The 12948-nt window shown below is 50.7% G+C and overlaps 1 long non-coding RNA gene across 1 annotated transcript; it reads left to right on the top strand.

Moving 5' to 3' along the window:
• Window positions 1–3225: 3225 nt before the first annotated feature.
• On the top strand, window positions 3226–6551 carry LOC117869066. The gene is made up of 2 exons (XR_004643772.1): window positions 3226–3495; window positions 6267–6551. It is a non-coding gene; the product is annotated as an uncharacterized LOC117869066 (long non-coding RNA).
• Window positions 6552–12948: the final 6397 nt, after the last annotated feature.

The raw sequence follows: 12948 nt of genomic DNA, 5'->3' as shown, positions 1-12948 counted from the left end.
GGATGGGCGAACCAGTGTGGATGGAAAAATGAGCTGGCAGAAACCAGCAACTCTCTAGGAGCCAACCCTTTCAGGAAGAAATGTGTTTTGTTTTCCTTTAGATTTTGATGGCAGCCTCTGCATGCTTGGGTTCCAGCAGTGACCTGCAATGGCAGTGCTGAAATCCTATGTGGAAACATTTGCTGCCCCAAATGTTGGGGTTTGCATGAGCCCGTACACTAGTGGATGAGCTTTCGGGGGCTCTCTCTCTAGCATGGCAGGAGTCAGTGTGAGTGCAGGGGAGCCTGTGTGGTGTGTGGCACACCTGCAGGAGTGCAGACTGGTTGCTTTGCTGTAAGTGTACTGTTTCGTTTTAGGAGCAGGATTTTGTGCAGTCATTTTGGCTCTTCCTGAGCCCCTTGTACTGTGGAGACAGCAGCACTGAAGTGGCCCAGACAGCACAATGCCTCATTGCTACTGGATATGGGATACATCACTCTTAGATTCCTATATGCTCAGCTGCACCGAGCCTGAGAACTCCAGAAATGTAGAGGTCAGGAGGTGGGGAAGGTTTGCTAGGGTTGGTAGGAAGCTCATAATAAAGCCATTCTGAATTATTTGCCTACCCACAACTGTCTCAGTTCTGTATTTACCCAAGATTGCTGAGTTGAACTAGTGTTTATCCAGGTCCCCAGCTGGGTCTGAGACAAGCAAAGGAAGTCATGTGACTCCCCAGAGTGTGTGAGTGGTTCATTTTGGATTTGAACCCTGCACTGTCCTCAGCCCCCGCTGTCAAGGCTTAATCCCGACTCTGGCACTTCGAGTGCAGAAGGTGGAGGCCCGCAAGGATTTTAAAAATTAATACTGGCCACTCCAGGCTTGTATTATACTCCCAAGGTTAGAGCTTTTCTCTGACCTTGGCTTGGTAAACGCCGTCACCACCCAAATGCAAAAAAACCCCTTTGAACCCAGGAAGGAGCACTTGGGAATTCCTCCCTGTGGGGTACCCTCAGCCCTTTCACCCCCCTCCGGGGAAGAACTGAGAAAGAAAACAAAGGAAATTAGCTGTTGCCACCAGCTAATCAAACAACATTCCACAAACTTCTTAGGGCACCAAAAATCCAATCCCTGTTTTTAAAAAAGGTAAATTTTATTAGAAACAGAAAATACATCTGGAACTTAGGCTTTTGCTAGATTTTAAAAGAGCAATTCCAAAAATGAAGTACCAAGAATAGCTTTCTTGGGGTCCAGCTTAAAAGTTACAAGCAAACAAAAGCACCTGGGGTTTAGCACAGAGGAATCCACAAGCCAAAATAAAGAAATAAACCTGATCACGTCTATTTTTAAACATTCCTTGTCCAGTGATTTCTTCTAGGTCTGGAAGATAAATTTTCATACCTGGTTCAAGCCTTACACAGCATTGTTGCTCCGTGTCTCCTTCTCTGGAGAACAACAGACAAAGGGGGACATTTTTTCCCCCATTTTAAAAAGTTCTAGCCTTCCCATTGGCTCTTTTGGTCAGATGCTCACTCCTTTTCCTTTACCTGGGGAACCTTGTTAACCCTTTACAGGTAAAGCAAGCAGAGAACAGCCACCAAGAGGGACTTTATGGCTAACTGGTTGGCTGGGTGTTCATAAAAGGGAGCTCCCCTCCCCCCCATCATTTATTATACCCGAGTTTTCCTAAGCTTCTGTGCAGAGCGCTCATTTCTCAGTGCTGCCACTGTCCTCCCCGTGGCTCTGGTCAAAGCTGTGCCCATTGCATTTCAAGGACACTGGCTCCTAACTACCTTTGAGGCTCTGCGCCACGAAGTCCCTGCACCAAAGAGTTTCCAGTCTAACTAGATATGACAGAAAACAGTAAGAGATGGACAATACACTGGCAGAGCATTGAAGGTAGATGGCTTGTGAGTTACTTTGTTTAAATTCAATTTCTCCAATCCTTCCTCCCCTCCTCTTCCTAAACTGCCCAGCGCCCAGCACCAAACCCCAACACCATTGCTGGCCCAATGTATTCTCACTCCGTCCTGCCCACCCCAGAGAGCGAGACGCAAACCAGAAGCTACTGCTGGCAGTGCACATAGTGACAGATATCCTTTAAAATGTCTACACATTTCTATTAGAGAGGATCATTTCCAGTTGCTAAGAACTTTCTCAGAGTGTTACCTTTTCGGCTGCCATTCACTAAACCCCAGGTCAAGGAGTGATATTTTCTGAAAGTTTCCACACAGCTCTTCACAGACAAGCACCAGAAAAGTGAAACAAAGATGCTTCTTCTGCTAAGAGAAAATGTTACGACCTTTTTGGACAATTCTAGAGCCTGAGTGGAGGCCGATGGGAACATGAAATGTGGCAAGGACAAAGTCCCTAAATTGTAGAGGTGCCTTTCACTGGTCCAGTAAAAACTGGACTTGATTTGGCCAAGGTTTAAGGGTTTTTAAAATGTGCTTAGAGCATGTTCACTGGATTGTGTTACATGATTAAACCAAAGATCTCCCAGTAAAGGTTTGCACTAAAACAACGATGTCTCTGGATTGCGTTGGATATGCTCTCAGGTGCCCAACAAATGGAGTGGAATTACTGTTTTCAGCTGTAGGGGTCGCGGGTCTGATTTGTAAAAGTGCATGTGGAAGGACACAGGGCTCTCAAAGGGTCCGGCAGGAGATTTTGGCCTCAGATGTGTTGGTGTCACTAGGCATCACCCTAGGTAACTCGGGGGGTTGGAAGACCTGAGAGTCGATGAAGCCCCCCGGCTCTAGGCCACTAGGTAACTCGGGGGGTTGGAAGACCCGAGAGTCGATGAAGCCCCCCCGCTCTAGGCCAAAGTGAATCAAAGCCCCTGCATGTTGAACTTTACTAACCTCACAGGCCAGCAGCTGGGAAGCAGTAGCGATAAGGGAATCCTACATGCTTCTAGCTGACGGACAAGATTACTTGCAGAAAGAAACAGTGAGAACAAGCTGCACAGCCACAGTCGTGTAATGTAGCCAGAGGGAGAAAGGGGGAGAGGTGGGAATGGAGGGGGGGGGGTGAGAAAGGGCGGGGGAAGAAGGGAAAGGGTTAGCTGCAAAATGTATAAAAGATAAAGGGTGCTTATGTTGGTGTGCTTGATTTGAGACGTGCCTGTCTCCTTGCACCACTTTGAGATCTCAAACAAACTTTGATTGCTTCTCCACCCTGGTGTGTTTATTGACGTGACGCACACCGGGCAACGGACCCCGCTGTTGCTGTCCTCGGGCACTCTGTGCCGGCAACAGTTTTGGCGCCCAACGTGGGGCTCGAGGCTGAAATTTAGCCTTGCCCGGATCCCTCCTGGCGGCCGACGGATTGCGGCGACGACCGACGCCCAGCGCGCACCGGTGACTTCATCAGGGGCCTCGGCGGAGACGCGGTTTGGTCAACCCCAGAGGGCACAACGGTGCAACGCGCTCGAGTAGTGGAGAAGCAGCTGCGGGCAATGGTGAGGAACCGGTCCCATGGATAGGGCGACGGTGAAGAATCGGTCCCTTGGATAAGGTAGGAACAGTCCAGCGGTGTGGACTTTTACCTGTTTTGACCTGGGGATGCCCTAGGGTATGGGGCAGGGACAGAGTACTCCAGGCAGGGCAAGGTGTACGCCCTTAGAATGCATTCTGGTGCACTGGAAAGTGTTTGAATCGGATCCATTGACTAAAAATAAACTGAAAAGGTTCTGTACAGTAGACTGACCTCAGTACCAGCTGGAGGACCAGGAAAGGTGGCCACCGGAAGGATCACTTAATTATAACACAATCCTTCAATTACTTCTGTTTTGTCAGCAAACGGGTAAATGGAATGAACATATGTATGTACAGTTGTTTATGTTGCTAAGAGATAGGTCAGATATTTTGCAAAAGTGTAATTTGACTCCGACAGGTTCGGTAGTAACTATTGTTAGTCCCCAGAACCGCCCCCCACACACAGCTGTAATGGCAGGTCCGGGGTCCCCTTCGGCTATCACACCCCCACCATATAAAGACAAGGTGTCTCAGGTCCCAGAGATTGCCCTTTCGGTGGAATTTTATCCGTTGATCACCGAGACCGTGGTGTCCAGACATGGCTCAAATAGGAATCAGGCCACTACTATGCAGGTCTATACGCATGTGCCTTTTAACCCAGTGGACCTAGCATCCTTTAAGGCACAGGCAGGGGAATTCTCAACGAATCCAAGCAAGTTTATCTCGGTCTTTGAGGGGTGCCTGGCTAGCCATAAGCCTGACTGGGATAACTGTAATATCCTCATGAGGACCCTGCTGTTGAGGAGGAGGAAGAAAAAAAAACCTAAAAAGGTTAAAAAACCCAAAAACTGGGATTGGGAGCTTATGAACAATATCAAGCCAATTTGGCAGAGACCATCTAAGGAGGTCAAAGAAGATGAAATAACCCTCACCTTACCCCCCGAGAATGCGTGGAGAATGACCCTTGCAATTGAGCCCTCAGCCATGCAAGCCCCAGAGTGGAGCCAGAGGAAGGACAAAAGGAGGGTTAAAAAGCAGCTTTGCTGGACAGTGCTGGCCCAGGGATTTAAAAATTCCCCCACCCTTTTCGGCCAGGCCCTGGCCAGAGACTTGGAGGAGTGGGACAATGAGGACAGGGTCCTCCTCCTGCAATATGTGGATGAATTGTTAATTGCCGCTGTGGGTCTTGCTTTAAAGCCACTGTGAGCCTCCTGAACTTTGTTGGACTCCGAGGAAATCGGGTAGCACAGAGCAAAGCTCAGATCGCCCTCCCAGAAGTACAATACTTAGGGTTTCACATAAGGCAGGGGGAGCGCCAGCTTTCAAATGAAAGAAAGGAAGCTATCTGCCAAATTCCTATCCCAAGCAATCGTAAACAGCTCAGGGCGTTTCTGGGCATGGCAGGCTTCTGCAGAATATGGATCCCAGAGTTTGGACTGTGGGCTAAACCCTTGTACGAATGCGTTAAGGGAGCGGATCACGACCCCTTTCACTGGTCCTCAGAAGCCGACAAGGCATTTAAGGTTTTAAAAAGGAAAGCTATTGGACACCAGAGGTTGTACCGAGTGGAATCCTCAAAAGTGGGTGTGCTTGTCCTGGTTTGTTGCTCCAAAGCTCTGTATAGAAGTTATTTTACCGGAAGGGTGTATAATGGCAATATGTATGTGTTCATTGTTGGGAAAAGGTGTATGAGTGAAGAGTGGAAGTTTCCTTTGTAGGTTAAAAGAAGCCAAGAAAGGGAGAAAGAAAAAGAACAGAATGAGTTAACTGGAAAATATAGCTAGCAAGCTCAGTCCAAAGATAAGATGCTGGCTCCATCCAAGGATACTACCCACAGCTAAGACTTGGCTGACAACCAAGAAAAGGGGGGCCTGAATGTGCCCAAGCAACTATGAGATCTGCAAAATACTGCCAGGCATTAATGAAATGTGTTAGGTTTCTTTTCTCACAGATAAAAGAAGTGTTAACCAAAGACCCTAGCAGCCCTGGGTCTGCCGGATCTCTCTAAGCCGTTCCAACTGTATGTGCATGAAAGGAAAGGGGTGGCCCTGGGAGTGCTTACTCAGTTATTAGACACCTGGAAACGTCCCGTGGCATATTTCTCTAAACAACTGGATCAAGTTGCCAAGGGGTGGCTGGCATGTTTACAGGCGGTCGCAGCAACTGCCCTAGTGCTTGGGGAAGCTGAGAAACTGACACTGGGGGGAATTGTGCACGTGTATACTCCCCATATGGTTCAAGCCCTGCTGGATACTAAGGGTGGTCTCTGGCTTACACAGGCTCGGGTAGCTCGGTATCAGGCTAAACTTCTAGAAAATCCTGAAGTTACCCTACAGACCTGTCCCTCCCTTAACCCAGCCACCCTGTTACCGGAGACAGAGGAGCAGGAACACAACTGTTTGGAGGTCATAGATGCCCAATACTCCAGCCGCCCGGACTTAAAAGATCAACCCCTCCCAAATTCTGATTATGAGTGGTATACCGATGGCAGTAGTACTGTTACAAACGGACAAAGGAGGGATGGCTCCACTCCATGGAAGGAAAAATCCTCCTACCAAAGAATCTAATACGGCTAGTGCTACAGAAACTACATCAGACCACCCACGCTGGCAGAGAGGCTTTGCCCCTTGTTTTGCTCCGAGTTCGCGCTCTCCCTAAGGGCAGATTAGGACTCAGTCCCTTCGAGATTATGTTTGGAAGGGCATGGCCTATGAACAGTACACCGGTTCTGGCAGGGGAGTGGGAGGTAGGCTGTGGCTTCTTATCTCAGTATATGTGCTCTCTGTCTGCTGTTCTCTGTTCTCTCCACAGGTATACCAGAGATTTGCAGCCTCTCCCGCTGGATGCCCCTGTCCACTCCCTGCAACCTGGTGACTCCATTCTCATTCGGACCTGGAAGGACAAGCCTCTCCAAGAGAAGTGGAAGGGACCCCACACCGTCCTGCTAGTCTCCCACACAGCAGTAAAGGTCGAGGGACACAAGAACTGGATTCATCACTCCCGTCTGAAGGCAGTGCCCACTCCTGAACGGTGGACCGTCCAGCCTACGGAAAAGGACTACCAGCGACGACCTGGGACTTAAACTGTTATTCAAAAGGCAATAAGGCCTGCTGGGAATGCCCTGTGGTCTCTTTGGACAGTCGCAGTGCACTCCCCGCTAAAACTCTGAGCGTTGGTTGTGTTTATTTTCACAGGGCCAGCCTAACCTGGTGGCCTGGTCCCTTTTGTTTTTAGTCTGCCTGCTGTTGGTAATTATTATTTTGTGGGTATTTGGGGAATTGTAATTGTTCGACCCCAGGGTCACCTGTCCAAAATGAAATCAGGTCCAGGGTCTGCCACTGTGTTACTCTTTGCCATAGGGGCTCTCCTCTCATTGACTCCCGTTTCCCCCCAGGCACATGCGGGATGCAGAGGAATCCCTAAAATCTTAGAAACAAATACATATGAGGCCTTGAAGGTTTGCTTTGCCCAAGAGTTTAACATCTCTAACTGCTGGGTATGCTAAGGCCCAGGAAAGGGAACCCAGGGTTTTTTATTCCCTTTGGAGTTGATTGCCCGACCTGGGAGGTCTGGGGGGTGGCCTGGTGCGTCTTCTCCTCACAGATGTGGTACTGTGCCTGGTCACCCTCCTCCTGATTGCTTGTTTTAAGATGCTCCTCCGTAGACTTTGTGCCCCCCAAGTTCAGAGACAAGTTACAAATAAACAACCATCATATGGTTTGGGGGTGGGGTTGTTGCAGTGCAAGACAGAAAAGCCTGCAGTAAAAGTGGATGTGTGCATGAGTGGATTTGGGAGGCATGAGGGAGAAAGAGAGATCAGGACGTCTGATAAACAAAAATTAAACTAAACACTCAAGCCAATCAATATTAAAAGCAAAGCCTGAAGTGTGTCCCTGTGCAGAGGCTCAGCAAACAACTTAAACATCATTTAAGTCCCCCTGAAGACTTCAAAATAGGGCTGAAGTGAACCTGTTCTGGTACTTAGAACTTGTACTGGCCCTGTATAATTTCACTAACAGAATTTTCCTGAAGCAATTCTGCATTGGTTTCCTTACCTAGGTAGCCCCCTCTTGTCTCTTTCCAGGCAGACTCCTCAGAAGTCACAGCTGCCATTCCAGAGCTTCCGCTGTCTCACTGACAACACAACGCCAGTCACTGCTTGACCATCATGGTCTCATTTCACCAATTCTACGTGTAAGGATGTGGGAGTTTTGACCCTAAACCCACAGTTCATAACTAGCCCTCATACCCGGGCCACCACTCCCAGAGCTACTGGAAGTAGGAGCTAGTAGTAGCAGAGCTCTGACCCCTCCCAGGGATACTGTCCATGAGGTTCCTGATTGGGGACCATGACTGGCCCCACTGATTGGCATGACCATACTATATGAGCCAGAAGGAGGCACAGAAAATTGTCCGAGCAACTGAGAGACTTCCTGATTGGCTGCTGCACTGGAACTGCCTCTTGTTTGATCTCCGGTTTCTAATTCTGGCTCTGACCCTTGGCTTGGTTCCTGGACCCTGACTGTGGCTCTGATCCCTCGCTTGGACTCTGTCTCTGACCACTGGGCCCTTCTCCAACCACTAGGTCATTCTGCCCATGTCCTGGTGCTGACAGCTTGCTGAGATGACTAACACCTTGGAAGGACAGGTGCGGCCAGGCATGGGTCCAGTGGAGTTGCATGAGCAGGTAGCCCGCCTTCAAGCAGACAGCCAAGTGATGCAGGCACAGGCTACACAGCTGGCTGCTGAAAACCAGACACTGCAGGAGCAAATGCTCCAACTTTGGACTGAGAATGCCGCACTTTGGGCCTGATCATCGCCTGCACCCATCTCAATCCAGCACCCATCCCCCTGCCAGCGCGCTGTAATGGGACCACCATAGACTGCCAGATTTCATGGCTCAGGATTCTGAGACTGACAGAGCCTCTGGCCAATCAGAGAGCTCTGGACCCAGGCCTTTGGGAAGTAGCCAGCACCCCAAGTCAGTCTGATTGAGGAGATGGCTGGGCTAATAAGGGAGCCGCAGGTGAGGTCCTGGGGAGAGAGAGGGAGAGAGAGCAGCCCCAAGTAGGGTGAGGTGGCTCCTTTTCGGCCCTTCCCCTTTCTCCTGGTGTGGGGCGAGGGCCAACCAAAAACCCAGTAGTCCCCTACACATTACTCACAGTTATGCCCTGGGTACCTCCTTGAACTGTTTGTCTTCAGGCTTAGTCTGTCCGTACTTCAACTGGTGGTAGGCTGTTCCGACGTACAGGAAGTGGTCGCTGACCCTGCCTGGGGTGGCAGGAGCTTATAATGTCTTAGGCCTTGTCTACACTACGAGAGTAGTTCGAATTTACTTGCATCGAATTTTTGGAATCGATATTGCAAAGTCGAACGTCTGTGTCCACACTAAGGACAGTAATTCGACTTTGTGAGTCCACACTAACGGTGAAAGCGTCGACATTCGAAGCAGTGCACTGTGGTCAGCTATCCCACAGTTCCCGCAGTCCCCTCTGCCCATTGGAATTCTGGGTGTAGCCGGCAATGCCTTCTGGGTAACAAAATGTGTCGAGGGTGCTTTTGGGTAACTGTCGTCATCCGTCCATCACTCCCGCCCTCCCTCCCTGAAAGCGCCGGCGGGAAATCAGTTCGCGCACTTTTCCAGTCATTGACAGCGCGGATGCCACAGCACTGCGAGCATGGAGCACGCTGCGACCATCGCTGCAGTTGTGGCCGCTCTCAACGCCTCGCAGCTTATCATACACCTTTCCCTGAGGCAGATGCAGAAAAGTCAGGCGAGGAGGCTACGGCACCGCGGTGATGTCCTGAAGTCTGAGAGTAGCACAGACCTCTCAGAAAGCAGGGGACCCAGCGCCGAGGACATCACGATGGCAATGGGTCATGTTGATGCCGTGGAACGGCGATTCTGGGCACGGGAAACAAGCACTGAGTGGTGGGACCGCATAGTGCTGCAGGTCTGGGATGAATCCCAGTGGCTGCGAAACTTTCGCATGCGGAAGGGAACTTTCCTGGAACTTTGTGAGTTGCTGTCCCCTGCCCTGAAGCGCAATGACACCCGGTTGCGAGCTGCACTGAGTGTACAGAAGCGAGTGGCCATAGCCCTCTGGAAGCTTGCAACGCCAGACAGCTACCGGTCAGTCGCGAACCAGTTCGGGGTGGGCAAATCTACCGTGGGGGTTGTTGTGATGCAAGTAGCCAAGGCAATCGTTGATGTACTGCTGCCAAAGGTAGTGACCCTGGGAAACGTGGAGGCGATCATAGATGGCTTCGCAGCGATGGGATTCCCAAACTGCGGTGGGGCCATAGATGGAACTCACATCCCTATTCTGGCACCGGACCACCAAGCCACCCAGTACATTAACCGAAAGGGCTATTTTTCCATGGTGCTGCAAGCACTGGTGGACCACAGGGGACGTTTTACCAACATCTACGTGGGATGGCCGGGCAAGGTTCATGACGCTCGTGTTTTCAGGAACTCTGGTCTGTTTAGACGGCTGCAACAAGGTATTTACTTCCCGGACCACAAAATAACTGTTGGGGATGTGGAGATGCCTATAGTCATCCTCGGGGACCCAGCCTACCCGCTAATGCCCTGGCTCATGAAGCCCTATACTGGCGCCCTGGACACTGAAAAAGAACTCTTCAACTACCGGCTGAGCAAGTGCAGAATGGTGGTGGAGTGTGCTTTTGGCCGTCTCAAGGGGAGATGGAGAAGCTTACTGACTCGCTGTGATCTCAGCGAAACCAATATCCCCATTGTTATAGCAGCTTGCTGTGTGCTCCACAATCTCTGTGAGAGCAAGGGGGAGACCTTTATGGCGGGGTGGGAGGTTGATGAAAATAGCCTGGCTGCTGATTACGCTCAGCCAGACAGCCGGGCGATTAGAAGAGACCTGCGGGAAGCGCTGTGCATCCGGGAGGCTTTGAAAGCAAAGTTCCTGAGTGAGCAGGGTAACCTGTGACTTTTAAGTTTGTGTACAGAGAAGCTGAACCTGCCCCCGTTTCTTTACCCAGTTAATGTTGACTATCCTACCCAGTTACATACCCCCTTCACCCCCTTCCAACACACGTTTCGAAATAAAAATAGTTCTACTTTGTTAATGCACACCGTTTTTTTTAATACTGTTTTCGCGGGAATTTTTTAAAACTGGGACGCAGACTGTGGTGCGGAGCGGGTGTAGTGTAGTGACGCGAATGAAGCTTCTAAACTCAAGGATTGACGGGCTCCGCTGCGGTGGGATGGTTGTTTCAACGGAGCCTGTCACCCCTCCTGATCGGGACTGTGTGTATGGGGGGGCTATGTGACTTTGTGGCAGGGGGAGGACGATTACAGATCCCCTGCTGCATGGCTCTGTGATCCTGCATAAGGACTGCCGCTTAAGATCTGTAACTGCCCTCCCCCGCCACAAAGTCACAGAGCAACCCACCCCCCACCACATAACATGAAAACAACCTCCCAGACTAACCAGGGTAACTAGTCACTGCATCACTGCACTGTGTATGTGCCCTGCTGCTGTGCCTGCCCCCGCCTATGTACCCTGCCAAAGGTGACTGTCCTGTCCAATTACCAACCCCCTTTCCCCTCCTCCTCCAAAAGAACATGATTGAAACAGTAGTTAACATGAACGTATTTTTTATTATCAACTACACATGGAACTGGGAGGTGAAACTTGGACGGGGGCTTGTGTCAGGCGGGAAGGAAAGAACTTTTCAAGTTTTGGGGAATGAGAGCCTTCTGCTACTAGAGCTCTCTGCAGGGGTGGAGTGAGAGTTAGCAGGGACTCTGCCGCCTCTCCTTCTTTGCACTTTGGGTGAGGTGGGTATGGGACTTGGTGGCGGGGGAGGGCGGTTAGAGATGGACTGCAGCGGGGCTCTGTCCTCCTGCCTCCGTTCCTGCAGAACATCCACAAGGCGCCGGAGCGTGTCTGTTTGCTCCCTCAGTAGTCCAAGCAGCGTTTGAGTCGCCTGCTGGTCTTCCTGCCGCCACCTCTCCTCCCGATCCATGTTTGCTTGCTGCATTTGGGTCAATTTCTCCCGCCACTGGGTCTGCTGTGCTGCCTGGGCTTGGGAACAGGCCATAAGTTCAGAGAACATGTCCTCCCGTGTCCTCTTCTTCCTATGCCTAATCTTCGCTAGCCTCTGGGAGTGTGATGCCAGGCTAGGTTGTGAGACAGTCGCAGATGTGGCTGTGGGAATGGGAAAAAGGGAGTGAATTCCTCAGAAAGATAAATGTAGTTGTGAACCAAGAACATAGTCTTTCTCTGTGAACAAGACCATGCACAGCACCTATCACATGCGCACTCAGCACAAGGTCGAATTCTCGGCCTTCGCATTCAGTGCCTGGGGTCTTCCACAGCACATTTGAGAAGCGGGGCAGCACAACGGAATTTCTGTTGCAGGCAGACATGGTAAGCCGTAGACTTGTGGCAGTTTAAAACTTTTATATTACCACTGGCCTCATTTCACATTTAAAGCAATGTCAGTACCTGCTGCCAGCAATCCGGCAAGCGGGAACTCTGCCCCTGTCCCACCCCCTCGCGGCTGTCCCCAGGAACGATCCCTTTCGGCAGCCCCTCTCCCGCCTCCACCGCGTGGCTGCAAACCAGCGGTTACAGTTCTGTAAAGGAACGAGCAAGCAGTCCCAACACTAACATTCCCCTACCTAATTCAAAGCAGGTCACCATGGGCGACATCACCCTGATGAGGATCTCTGACAGCGAGAGAGAGAGAATGCTCCGGGAAAGCCTCCAAAGACCAGGGCCGTATGCCGCCCTGCTGTGCAGAGCAATGATTCCCGAGTACTTGATAGTCTCGTGGCGCGGCAACGTGTCGTACTTCGGAGGACCCAATAAGGCCGCTCTCCCCAGGAACCTCATGCAACGGCTTTCCAATTACCTCCAGGAGAGCTTCATCGAGATGTCCCGGGAGGATTACTGCTCTATCCCTGCACATATAGACCGCATTTTACTCTAGCTGCAGTAGCAGGGACTAAACAGTAGAGCGGCTTGGGCAGGACAATCACGGAAAACCGGACATTGCTAGATTTTTTTTCAAAACTTGCACTGCCCATGACTGAACCGTTAAGTGCCTAGGGCAAAGTAATCATGAACAACCCATTCTTTTAATTGTTAATATTCCTGTTCTGTTAAAAATAAATGTTTAGATGTTTACAACACTTACTGGATGATCCTTCACCAGATTCTGTGTCCGGGGTAACGGCTGGGGAGGGTTGGTAGGGGATCTCTGTAAGGGTGATGAAGAGATCATGGCTGTCGGGGAAATCAGCGTTGTGAGCGCTGCCGACTGCCTCGTCCTCCTTATCTCCTTCCTCATCTTCCCCGTCCGCTAACATGTCCGAGGAACCGGCCGTGGACAATATCCCATCCTCAGAGTCCACGGTCAGTGGTGGGGTAGTGGTGGCGGCCGCACCGAGGATGGAATGCAGTGCCTCATAGAAACGGGATGTCTGGGGATGGGATCCGGAGCGTCCGTT

This window comes from Trachemys scripta, chromosome 22 (genome assembly GCF_013100865.1).
Source record: "Trachemys scripta elegans isolate TJP31775 chromosome 22, CAS_Tse_1.0, whole genome shotgun sequence".
In the NCBI taxonomy this organism is placed as follows: Eukaryota; Metazoa; Chordata; order Testudines; family Emydidae; genus Trachemys; species Trachemys scripta.
Note: the sequence above shows the minus strand (reverse complement) of the source record. Positions and strands in the feature narration are given on the sequence as shown.